Raw genomic sequence first — 14,467 nt, 5'->3', positions numbered from 1 at the left:
CCCCAAGTCCAGGCAGTGCGACTCAGGGAGTGACTCCTTCTGCTTGCAATAAGGAGAGGGAAGAGCACAGAGGACTTTGTCTGGCAACATGGGTACCAGCAAAGCCACAGTTAAATAAAGCACAAAGCAGATTCCTGAAGCCCCTGATTCCAGGCCCTAGTTCCTGGATAGCATTTCTAGACCCACCCTGGGCCAAAAGGGAGCCTAATGCGCTGAAGAGAAAGACCCAGTCCTGGCAGGATTCACCACCTGTGGAAAAATGAGCCCTTGGGCCTTGGTAGCCCAGCAGTATCATCATCGTCTTTCGGCGAGACCCAGTACTATGCTGACTTCAGGTGTGATCCAGCACAGTCTCAGCTGTGGTGGCCACAGTATTGCTTGCATCACCCCTTCCCCAACTCCAGGCATTCCAGCATGGAGAGAGAGAGAGGGAGAGAGAGAGAGAGAGGGAGAGAGAGAGAGAGAGAGAGACTCCTTCTGTTGGGAGAAAGTGAGGGAAGAGAACTAGAGACTGCCTGGAGAAATCCGGATCTCGTCCAAGTGCACCAAGGCAGTAAGAACCTGCAAAAGTTGCAGCATTGTTAGGGTTAGGGAGCCCCCTAGTGCAGATATGGTTGCAATGACCAAAGACTTAGATCAAAACCCTTTGAATTCCTGGAAAGCCTTAAGAAGGACCAGTACATACAAGGCCAGACTGTGAAGACTAGAATAAATATCTAATTGATGAATATCCACAAGCATCAGGAAAATGTAGGAAAACTATGACCTCACCAAACAAACTAAATAAGCCACCAGTGACAAATCCCAGAATAACAGAGACATGTGACATTTCAGCAAAGGATTCAAAATAGCTGCTTTTTTTTTAGTGGGGGGCAGGGGGATTGCTCTGTTGCCTAGGCTGGAGTACAGTGGTGTGATCATAGTTCACTGCAGTCTCAAACTCCTGGGCTCAAATGATACTCCCACCTCACTCTCCCGAGTAGCTGAGACTAGAGGTACACACCACCATGCCTGGCTAACATTTTTTTAAAATTTTGTAGACATAAGGTCTTGCTATGTTGCCCAGACTGGCCTCAAACTCCAGTTCTCAGGCAACCTTCCCATCTTGGCCTCCCATAGCACTGGGATTACAAGCATGAGTCACTGCATCCAACCCAAAATAACTGTTTTGAGGAAATTCAAGAAACTTCAAGAGAACACAGAGAAGGAATTCAGAATCCTATCAAAGAAATTTAACAAAGAGATTGAAATAATTTTTGGAAATCAAGCAAAATTCTAGAGCAGAAATATTCAATTGACACACTGAAAAATGCACCGGAATCTCTCCACAGCAGAATTGATCAAGCAGAAGAAAGAATTAGTAAGCTCAAACAGAGGCTATATGAAAACACAGAGAAGAAAAAAAAATTTTTTTTAAGCGAAGCATGGGAAAATAAAAGGTACTAGTCTATACTTGAAACTCTTGCTATTCAGTAATCTTGAGATTTACCATACAAATAATCTACTTTGCTTTATGTAGACTTATAACGTAGTATTTAAGTGACTTTTTAATATGAATCAATGCTTCTGCTAAAAAATGATTTTTATTAGTTTTGTCTCAGATTTTTCAGTTTTGCAGGTGATTATAGTTCTTTCTTATAAATTTGATTACTGTTGTTTGTACATTATATATATTATACCTTTTAATTTATTATACCTAATACTCTGAGGGAAATAGTGTTTAAATTAAGCTGTGGACCCCTATTAGTCAAAATAGTATTTGGCATACTTGTTATTTTAAAAAATCTAGGAGGAAATAGAATTACATATTTTTTCTCATTAGCATTTCAGGTATATTTTGTATATACTCTTATGCTGTACCCATATTAAAGGTTTAAAACAGAAGAGTGTATAATGTTAATATATGAGAAACATATATGTGTTATACATTTCTTTTTGTAAATTATAAAGAGAAAAATGATGAGTAAGAATGTGTCTCCACAGAGGGGAACAACACATACTGGGGCGTATTGGAGAGTGGAAGGTGGGAGGAAGGAGAGAATCAGGAAAAAATAACTAATGAGTACTATGCTTAATACCTGGATGAGGAAATAGTCTATACAAAAAAAACCCATGACACGAGTTTACCTATATAACGAACCTGCACATGTACCCCTGAACTTAAAATAAAAGTTAAAAAAACAGATAAAAAAAAAAAATAAAAGCAAAGCATGGCTACAAGATGTAGAAAATAGCCTCAAAAGGTCTTAGAGAGGAGTTAGAGAGAGAAACTGTTAGAGAGAAAAGTTAATTCAAAGAAATAATAACAAAGAGCATTCCAAACCTAGAGAAAGATATCAGTGTTCAGGTACAAGAAGGTCATATAACACCAGGCAGGGTTAAACTAAATGAGACGACCTCTAGGCATTGGTCAAAGATGAAAACATAATTTTAAAAGCAACAATAGAAAAGAAACAAATATAACACAAAGAAGTAGCAATATGTCTGGCAGCAGATGTCTCAGTGGAAACCTTGCAGGCTACAAGAGACTGCCATTACATATTCAAAGTGCTGAAGGAAAAAACTTTTATCCTAGAATATTATATCCAGCAAAATATCCTTCAAACATAAAGGAGAAAGGAAGACTTTCCCAAAGCAAAAAAAAAAAAAAAAAAAAAAAAAAAAAAAAAAAAAAAAAAAAGCTAAGGGAATTCATCAAGTACACACATGTCCCACAAAAAAATGCTAAATAGAGTTTTTCAATCTTAAAGAAAAGAAGAAAAGGATGCTAATAAGCAATAAGAAGTCATATGAACATACAAAACTCACTGATAGCAGTAAGTACACAGACGAATATAGAATAATCTAACACTGTAATGGTGTGTAAAGCATTCACATCTTGAGTAGGAAGACTAAAAGACAAACCTATAAAAATAATAACTACAACCATGTTTTAAGAGATAGTATTAAAAGTCATAACTATAAACAACAAAAATTAAAAATCTGGGAGGGGATGGTGTTAAAGTGTAGTTTTTATTAGTGTTCACTTTCCTTCTTTGTTTATTTGTTGTGCTTTTCTGTAATAACAGTTTAGTTGTCATCAGTTTAAAATGATTGGTTATAAGATGTTATTTGCAAGACTCATGATACCTCAAACCAAAAAAGTCTACAGATACACAATAAATAAAAAGCAAGAAATTAAAACCTACTACCAGAGAAAATCACTTTTACACAAAGGAGGAAGGAAGGAAGGAAGGAAGGAAGGAAGGAAGGAAGGAAGGAAGGAAAAGGAAAAGGAAAAGGAAAAGGAAAAGGAAAAGGAAAAGGAAAAGGAAAAGGAAAAGGAAAAGGAGAAGGAGAGGAGACGGAGAAGGAGGGGAAGGGGAAGGGGAAGGGGAAGGGGAGGAGGGAGGGAGGGAGGGAGAGAGGAACACTAAACAGCCAGAAAACAAATAACAACATAGAAATAGTAAGTCTTTACTTATCAATAGCATTGAATGTAAATGAACTAAAATCTTGAATGAATTTCTTAAAAGACCCAACTAAATGGTACCTACAAGAAACTCATTTTACCTATATAGATACACACAGACTGAAAATAAAGGGCTGGAAAAAGATATTCTATGCCAATAAAAACCAAAAAAGGAGCACAAATATCTATACTTTTGTATCAGATAAAATAGATTTCAAGACAAAACTATAAAAACAGACTAAAAAGGTCATTATATAATGATAAAGAGGTCACTTCAGCAAGAGAATATAATAACTGTAAATATATACGCACCCAACACTGGGGCACTCAGACACAGAAAGCAAATTTTATTAGAGTTTTAAGAAAGAGATAGACTCCTCCAATACAATAATAGCTGGAGACCTTAACACATAGCTTTCAGCATTGGACAGATCATCCAGATAGAAAATCAACAAAGAAATATCAAATTTAATCTGCATGATAAGTCAGATGGATCTCATAAATCTTTACACAACGTTTTATCCAAGAGCTGCAGAATACACTTTCTTCTGAGAACATGGATCATTCTCAAGGGCAGACCTATGTTAGGCCACAAAACAAGTCTTAAAAACCTTAGTAAAACTAAGATAGTATCAAGTATCTGACCACAATAAAATAAAACTAGATGTCAATAACAAGAAGAACTTTAGGAACCATGCAAACACATGGAAATAAAACAATATGCGCTTCAATTAGCAGTGGGTCAATGAAGAAGTTAGTAATGAAATTTTAAAGTGCATTGAAGCAAATGAAAATGCAAACATAACAAACCAAAATCTATGGGACACAGCAAAAGCAATACTAAAAGGAAAGTTTATAGCAATAAGTCCTACATCAAATAAGTAGAAAAACAACAAATAACCAATTTTAAAATGCATCTTAAGGAATTACAAAAGCAAGAGCAAATCATACACAAAATACATAGAAGAAAGGAAATCATAATGATCGGAGCAAAAATAAATGAAATTGAAACCAAAAAGCAATACAAAAGATCAACAAAACAAAAAGCTGGCTTTTTACAAAGATAAACAAAATTGACAAAACTTTAGCCAGACTAGGGGAACTGAACAATGAGATCACTTGGACTCGGGAAGGGGAACATCACACACCGGGGCCTATCACGGGGATGGGGAAGGGGGGAGGGATTGCATTGGGAGTTATACTTGATGTAAAGGACGAGTTGACGGGTGCTGACGAGTTGATGGGTGCAGCACACCAACATGGCACAAGTATACATATGTAATAAACCTGTACGTTATGCACATGTACCCTAGAACTTAAAGTATAATAATAGTAATAATAATAATAATAATAATAATAATAATAAAATTCAAATAAGTAAGGTAAGAAATTAAAAGAAGACTTTATAACTGATACTGCAGCAATTCAAAGGATCATTAGAGACCATTTTGAGCAATTATACGCCAATAAATTGGAAAACCTAGAAGAAATTGATAAATTCCTACACACATACAACCTAGCAAGATAGAACCATGAAGAAATCCAGAACCCGAATAGACCAATAACAAGCAATGAGATCAAAGCCATAATAAAACGTCTCTCTTCAAAGAAAAACTCAGGACCCAATGGTTTAACTGTTGAATTCTACCAAACATTTAAAGAAGAACTAATACCAAACATTATCAAACTATTCCAAAAAATTGAGGAGGAGAGATTACTTTCAAACTCATGCTATGAAGCCAGCATTACCCTGATACCAAAACCAAAGACAACCAAAAAAGAAAACTACAGGCCAGTATATCTCTGATGAACATAGATGCAAATATCCTCAACAAAATCCCAGTAAAACAAATTCAACAACACATTAAAAAGATTATTCACTATAACAAAGTGGGATCAACCCAGGGATAAAGAATGTTTCAACATATGCAAATCAATCAGTGTGATACATTATATCAACAGAATGAAGAACAAAAACCATATGATCTTTCCAACTGATGCTGAAAATGTATTTGATAAAATTCAACATTCCTTCATGATAAAAACTCTCAAAAAACTGGGTACAGAATGAACATACCTCAACATGATGAAGGCCATATATGATAGACCCAAGTATCATACTAAATGGGGAAAAACTGATACCACAAAAAATTATTAGAGTTGATAAACAAATTCAGTAAAGTTGCAGGATATAAAATCAGTAGCATTTCCATATACTAACTGTAAATGATATACAAAAGAAATCAATAAAATAATCCTATCTATATTAGCTACAAATAAAATAAAATACCCAGGGATATACTTAACCGAAGAGGTGAAAGGGCTCTACAATTAAAACTATAAAACATTGATAAAAGAAATTGAAGAGAACAAAAATTGTAATATATTCCATGCTCATAGATAAGAAAAATCAATATTGTTAAAATGTCCATACTACCCAAAGCAACCTACAAATTCAAGGCAATCCCTATGAAAATACCAATGACATTCTTCACAGAAATAGAAAAAAATTTCTAAAATGTATTTGGAGCCACAAAAGACCTAGACTAGCCAAGATCATCCTAAGGAAAAAGAGCAAAACTGGAGGAATCACATTACCAGACTTCAAATGATACTACAGGGATTTAGTTACCAAAACAACATGGTGCTGGCATAAAAACAGATACGTAGACCAATGGAACAGAATGCAGAACCCAGAACTTAATCCACACATTTACAGTAAACTCCTTTTTAACGAAAGTGTCAAGAACATATATTGGGGGAAAGACCGTCTCTTGAACAAATGGTGCTGGGAAACCTAGATATCTCTATGTAGAAGAAAGAAACTAGACCTTTATCTTTTGCCATGTATAAAAATCAAATCAAAATGGATTAAATACTTAAATCTAAGCCCTGCAATTATGAAACTACTAAAAGAAAACATTGAGGAAACCTACCAGGACATAGATCTGGGCAAAGATTTCTTGAGTAATACCTTAGAAGCACAGGCAACCAAATCAAAAATAGACAAGTGGGATTAAATCAAGCGAAAATGCTTCTTCACAGTCAAGGAAACAGTCAACAAAGTGAAGAGAAACCCACAGAATGGGAGAAAGTATTTGCAAGTAACATATCTGACAAAGGAGTAATAACTAGACTATATAAGGAGCTCAAACAACTCAATAGGAAAAAATCAAATAACCCAGCTTTGAAATGGGCAAATGACCTGAATAGACAAGTCTCAAAAGAAGCCGTACAAATGGCTAAGAAGTATATGGAAAAAATGCTCAATTTCATCAATAATCAGAGAAATTCTAATCAAAACCACAATGAGATATCATCTCACCCAGGTAAGATGCCTTTTTTCCAAAAGACAGGCAGTAACAAATGTTGGCAAGGATGTGAAGAAAGTGAAACCCACATACACTGTTGGCAGAGATGTAAATTAGGACAGCCACTATCGAGAACAGTATGGACGTTTCTCAGAAAAACTTAAAATAGAACTACCATATGATCCAGCATTTCCACTGCTAAATATATATCTAAAAAGAGGTAATCAGGATATTGAAGAGATATCTACACTCCCATATTCATTGCAGCCCTATTCACAATATGTAAGATTTGGAATCAACATAAGTGTACATATATGAATAAATGGACAAAGAAAGTGTGGTACATATATACAAAATAGAATATTAGTCAGCTGTGAAAAAGAATAAAATCCTGTCATTTGCAACATGTATGGAACTGGAGGACATTATGTTAAGTGAAATAAGCCAGGCACAGAAAGACTAATTTCACAAGTTCTCACTCACACGTAGCTAAAAATTAAAACAATTGAACTCATAGACACAGAGAGTAGAATAATGATTATCAGAGGCTGGGAAGGGTAATGGAGGGGAAATGAGGATGGTTAATGGGTGCACAAAAATAGAAAGAATGAATAACATCTAACATTTGATAGCTCAACAGGGTGATAATAGTAAAAAAAAATTTACCCTATATTTTAGAATAACTAAAAGAGTGGGATTGGAATGTTCCTAACACAAATAAATGATCAGGGCTTAGGGTGATGGATATTCCAACTACCCTGGTATGATTATTATACATTATATGCCTATTTCAGAATGTCACATGTACCCCAGGAATGTTGATTCCTATTTTACCCAAAACTACTAAAATGTAAACATTTTCATAAAAAAGATATTTCACATAAATGAAAAGGAAAAGCAAGTAGTAGTAGCTATACTTTTATCAGACAAGTAAATATCCAGTCAAAGATGAAAAAGAGACAAAGAAGAATCCTAGTCTCTGATAAAACAGACTTTAAACCATCAAAGATCAAAAGAAACAAAGATGCTCATTACATAATGGTAAAGGGATCAATTAACAGGAAGAGCTAACTATCCTAAATATATATGCACCCAATACAGGAGCACCCAGATTCATAAAGCAACTCCTTAGAGACTTACAAAGAGACTTAGACTCCCATTCAATAATAATGGGAGATTTTAACACCCCATTGTCAACATTAGACAGATCAACGAGACAGAAAGTTAACAAGGATATCCAAGAATTGAACTCAGCTCTGTACCAAGCAGACCTAATAGACATCTACAGAACTCTCTACCCCAAATCAACAGAATATACATTCTTCTGAGCAACACATCACACTTATTCCAAAATTGACCACATAGTTGGAAATAAAGCACTTCTCAGCAAATGTAAAAGAACAGAAATTATAACAAACTGTCTCTCAGACCACAGTGCAATCAAACTAGAACTCAGTACTAAGAAACTCAATCAAAAACACTCAACTACATGGAAACTGAACAATTGGCTCCTGAATGACTACTGGGTACATAACGAAATGAAGGCAGAAATAAAGATGTTCTTTGAAACCAATGAGAACAAAGATATAACATACCAGAATGTCTGGGACACATTTATACCAGTGTGTAGAGGGAAATTTATAGCACTAAACGCCGACAAGTGAAAGCAGGAAAGATCTAAAATAGATACCCTAACATCACAATTAAAAGAACTAGAGAAGCAAGAGCAAACACATTCAAAACCTAGCAGAAGGCAAGAAATAACTAAGATCAGAGCAGAACTGAAGGAGATAGAGACACAAAAAACCCTTCAAAAAATCGCTGAATCCAGGAGCTAGTTTTTTGAAAAGATCAACAAATATGATAGACCACTAGCAAGACTAATAAAGAAAAAAAGAGAGAAGAATCAAATAGACACAATAAAAAATGATAAAGGGGATATCACCACCGACCCCCCAAAAATACAAACTACAGTCAGAGAATACTGTAAACACCTCTATGCAAATAATCCAGAAAAACTAGAAGAAATGGATAAATTCCTGGACACTTACACTCTCTCAAGACTAAACCAGGAAGAAGTTGAATCCCTGAATAGACCAATAGCAGGCTCTGAAATTGAGGCAATAATTAATAGCCTATCAATCAAAGAAGTCCAGGACCAGATGGATTCACAGCTGAATTCTACCAGAGGTACAAGGAGGAGCTGGTACCATACATTCTGAAACGATTCTGATCAATAGAAAAAGAGGGAATCTTTCCTAACTCATTTTAGGAGGCCAACATCATCCTGATACCAAAGCCTGGCAGAGACACAACAAAAAAAGAGAATTTTAGACCAATATCCCTGATGAACATCGATGCAAAAATCCTCAATAAAACACTGGCAAACCAAATCCAGCAGCACAGCAAAAAGCTTATCCACCAGGATCAAGTGGGCTTCATCCCTGGGATGCAAGGCTGGTTCAACATACACGAATCAATAAACATAATCCAGCATATAAACAGAACCAAAGACAAAAACCACATGATTATCTCAATAGATGCAGAAAAGGCCTTTGACAAAATTCAACAGCCCTTCATGCTAAAAACTCTCAATACATTGGGGATTGATGGAACGTATCTCAAAATAATAAGAGCTATTTATGACAAACCCACAGCCAATATCATACTGAATGGGCAAAAACCGGAAGCATTCCCCTTAGAAACTGGCACAAGACAGGGATGCCCTCTCTCATCACTCCTATTCAACATAGTGTTGGAAGTTCTGGCCAGTGCAATCAGGTAGGAGAAAGAAATAAAGAGTATTCAATTAGGAAAAGAAGAAGTCAAATTGTCCCTGTTTGCAGATGACATGATTGTCTATTTAGAAAACCCTATTGTCGCAGCCCAAAATCTTCTCAAGCTGATAAGCAACTTCAACAAAGTCTCAGGATACAAAATCAATGTGCGAAAATCACAAGCATTCTTATACACCAATAACAGACAAACAGAGAGCCAAATCATGAATGAACTCCCATTCACAATTGCTTCAAAGAGAATAAAATACCTAGGAATCCAACTTACAAGGGATGTAAAGGACCTCTTCAAGGAGAACTACAAACCACTGCTCAATGAAATGAAAGAGGACAGAAACAAATGGAAGAACATTCCATGCTCATGGATAGGAAGAATCTATATCGTGATAATGGCCATACTGCCCAAGGTAATTCATAGATTCAATGTCATCCCCATTAAGCTACCAATGACTTTCTTCACAGAATTGGAAAAAACTGCTTTAAAGTTTATATGGAACCGAAAAAGAGCCCACATTGCCAAGGCAATCCTAAGTCAAAAGAGCAAAGCTGGAGGCATCATGCTACCTGACTTCAAACTATACTACAAGGCTACAGTAACCAAAACAGCATGGTACTGGTACCAAAACAGAGATATAGACCAATGCATTAGAGCAGAGCCCTCAGAAATAATACCACACATCTACAACTATCTGATCTTTGACAAACCTGACAAAAACAAGAAATGGGGAAAGGATTCCCTATTTAATAAATGGCGCTGGAAAAACTGGCTAGTCATAAGTAGAAAGCGGAAACTGGATCCTTTCCTTACACCTTACACAAAAATTAATTCAAGATGGATTAGAGACTTAAATATTAGACCTAAAACCATAAAAATCCTACAAGAAAACCTAGGTAATACCATTCAGGACATGGCAAGGACTTCATGTTTAAAACACCAAAAGCAATGGCAACAAAAGCCAAAATTGACAAATGGGTTCTAATTAAACTAAAGAGCTTCTGCACAGCAAAAGAAACTACCATCAGAGTGAACAGGCAACCTACAGAATGGGAGAAAATTTTTGCAAACTACTCATCTGACAAAGGGCTAATATGCAGAACCTACAAAGAACTCAAAGAAATTTACAAGAAAAAAACAAACAACCCCATCAAAAAGTGGGCAAAGGATATGAACAGATACTTCTCAAAAGAAGACATTTATGCAGCCAACAGACACATGAAAAAATGCTCATCATCACTCACCATCAGAGAAATGCAAATCAAAATTGCAATGAGATACCATCTCACACCAGTTAGAATGGCAATCTTTAAAAAGTCAGGAAACAACAGGTGCTGGAGAGAATGTGGAGAAATAGGAACACTTTTACACTGTTGGTGGGACTGTAAACTAGTTCAACCATTGTGGAAGACAGTGTGGCGATTCCTCAAGGGTCTAGAACTAGAAATACCATTTGACCCAGCCATCCCATTACTGGGTATATACCCAAAGGATTATAAATTATGCTACTATAAAGACACGTGCACATGTATGTTTATTGCGGCACTATTCACAATAGCAAAGACTTGGAACCAACCCAAATGTCCATCAATGACAGACTGGATTAAGAAAATGTGACACATATACACCATGGAATACTATGCAGTCATAAAAAAGGATGAGTTCGTGTCCTTTGTAGGGACATGGATGCAGCTGGAAATCATCATTCTCAGCAAACTATCGCAAGAACAGAAAACCAAACACCACATGTTCTCACTCATAGGTGGGAACTGAACAATGAGATCACTTGGACACAGGAAGGGGAACATCACACACCGGGGCCTGTTGTGGTGTGGGGGGAGGAATAGCATTAGGAGATATACCTAATGTAAATGATGAGTTAATGGGTGCAGCACACCAACATGGCACATGTATACATATGTAACAAACCTGCACGTTGTGCACATGTACCCTAGAACATAAAGTATAAAAAAAAAAAACTAGAAATCAATAGCAAGAGGAACATTTGAAAATATATAAACACATGGAAATTAAATAACAGGTTCTTGAACAACCAATGGGTGGAGGAAGCAATTAACAATAAAAATTTAAAATTCCTTGAAACAAATGAAATTAGAAACACATACCAAAACCAATGAACAGCAAAAACAGTTTTAAGATGCACATTTATAGCAATAATAACTTACCTCAAAAAACTAAAAACAATTTAGCAATGTATGTCAAGGAACCAGAAAATCAAAACTTAGCAATGTATGTCAAGGAACAAGAAAATCAAAACAAAAAAACTCAGAATTAGTAAAAGGAAAGAACCAATAAAGATCAGATTAGAAATAAACAAAATTGAGACTAAAAAAATACAAAACATCAACAAAATGAAAAGGTTTTTAAAAGAGAGAAACAAAATCAACCATACAGTAGCCTGACTAAGAAAAAAAGAGAGAAGACTCAAATAAATAAAACATAACGCAGAAATACAAAAGATCATCATAGACTACTATGAACTACAACTACTAGGCTAAGAAATAGGAAAACCTAGAAGAAAATTGATTGATTATTCTTGGGTACATACAATCTACAATGATGTGAATGAAGAAGAAATAGAAAACCTGAACAGACCAATAACAAGTTGTGAGATTGAATCAATAATAAGTCTCTCAACAAAGAAAAATTCAGAAGCAAATGACTTCACCACTGAATTGCACCAAATCTTTAAAGAAGAATTAATACCAATTCTTTCAAACTATTCTAAAAACTGAAATAGAGGACACTTTTTCTAATTCATTCTACAAGGCCAGTGTAACCGAAAACCAGAGAAGGACACAATAAAAACAGAAAACTACAGGCCGATATCCTTGATGAACATAGATTTTTAAATCCTCAACAGAATACTAATAAACTGAATCCAACTATATATCAGAAAGATAATATACTGTAATCCCAGCACTTTGAGAGGCCGAGGCGGGTGGATTGATTGAGCCCAGGAGTTTGAGACTAGCCTGGAGAACATGGCAAAACCGCATCTCTACTAAAAATATAAAAATTAACTGGGCATGGTGGTGCACACCTGTAATCCCAGCTACTCGGGAGGCTGAGGCATGAGAATCGTTTGAACATGGGAGGTGGAGGTTGCAGTGAGCCAAGATCGCACCACTGCACTCCAGCCTGGGTGACAGAGTGAGACTTTGTTTGAAAAAAAAAAAATACATTCTGGAAAGTGGAGGTAACTGAATGTAAAATTCTCACAGCAATTTAATAAAACTGTCCCAGATGGTTAGCTGAGGCCAATACCTAATGAGGACAAAAGGCTTGTCTGTGAGGAATTTTGGATGATACCTGGAGAAATATTATGCTGTGCATAAACCAAATTTAATTGCTTTCATGAGTGTTGTAAAGTTTCATATAATAAAAGTTTTTTCTACATGCATTTGAATTTCACAGCAAGAGTGGCAGAGAATACCTAAACACAGAAGAAAGCATTCATTCAAGACATCTAACTCCTTGATATAATGCATACAGTTCAAATGATTACACTATCATTACATCTAGGGCTTTCTGTAAGTACAAGGTGGTGGCTGTGGAAAGCACTGCCCCCAGTATCAACATCTAGAAAGCATCCATCACCCTCTACGTGTGTTCTCTTTTAGTGTTTTTTCTTCATTTTTTAAAACTTTGCTGTTGCTAATTTTTAGCAAAGTGGGTAAAAATAGAATTGTAATCATTGAACATAGCACTCTGACAATCAAGACACTTAACACCTTAAATCTTCTGGGGCAAAGAAAGCACTGTGCAACATTTAGAAATCCGATTAACAAACAAGGTCATCACAAATTTTCCTTGCTTAAAGACTTCCACAACTTTCCTAATCAGGTCATCATAGGAGGTCTGGCTTGTTTATTTCAAAGCTAACAAAAGAAGATTCTGGTTCTGGAGTGATGTGAGTAATAAGTTCCATCTGATTTCATTCCATTCATCAAATATTCAAAAGGATTAAATATTGTGTCATCAGTGACAGAACCTGGAATCAGGTCACAGATTCCACTCTTACGAGTGACATTCTTTGCAGTAACACCATCTTTCATGTAGAACCGGTCCATAACTGCTGGGTCAGGTTCACTTCATCAGAATTTCCAGGGTTTGATCTGGCTGACTGATTACCCAACTCTCTGGGAACTTCAGAGTATATAAGTACTACCAGTCAGAATTCATATACCCCATACAATATGCTGCTCCATTTGGGAAAATTGCATTGAGAAACTCTATGTCTTCCTGGAAATTCTGGTTAGGGTACCCTTGGTGAGAAGGCTTAATAAAATTCTCATAAGATTAAAAGAAGCTTTGAATAGAGTCAAATCCACTGTAACACCCAGCAAGCTTCGACAGAGGAACCAGTGCTTTAAGCAAGAGAGTGGTACCACATGTCTTCAAAATGAAACGTCTCTTGGAGACAAATATGCTACTCTCACTGAGTACATAAGCTTCCTGCCTGTCAGTTTTTGCCACACTTGATTGAACATTACACATTCTTCAAAAATATGTCCCACTCAGATCTTGGAATACTGCTAAGATTCCCACATCCTTCCTTTGTATCAGGCTGCTACCAGGAGAACCAAACCTTCAGCAGCTTCTTGGTCCCTTCAAAAAATTTTGCAGCTTCCATCACCATGAGACTAGCAAGCAACCAATAACTACAGAAAATCAACTAAACTAAAGCTTTTCTTCTGCTGCTGCCACTGCTGCTGCAACTTGTTCTATCTGTGTTACTAAAGTCCGGGTTCCTTTCTTTGCTATAATTTTGTGATTGAAAGTTCAATGTGAGTCCATCGGAAATAAAGGCAGATACAGTTCAGTCTCTTGTATTTCACTGCTTCCCCATTAAGAGAGTAGAGCAAGTGCCAGCTAATGTTGCCAGTGAAAG

General features: G+C 36.1%; 1 pseudogene; it reads right to left on the bottom strand.

Moving 5' to 3' along the window:
* Nucleotides 1–13,206: 13,206 nt before the first annotated feature.
* Nucleotides 13,207–14,209, bottom strand: LOC104656966 (annotated as a pseudogene).
* Between the last annotated feature and the right edge of the window lie 258 nt (nucleotides 14,210–14,467).

Source organism: Rhinopithecus roxellana, chromosome 7, assembly GCF_007565055.1.
Source record: "Rhinopithecus roxellana isolate Shanxi Qingling chromosome 7, ASM756505v1, whole genome shotgun sequence".
Taxonomy (NCBI): Eukaryota; Metazoa; Chordata; class Mammalia; order Primates; family Cercopithecidae; genus Rhinopithecus; species Rhinopithecus roxellana.
The sequence above is the reverse complement of the archived record's forward strand: the minus strand, read 5'-3'. Positions and strand labels throughout refer to the sequence as shown.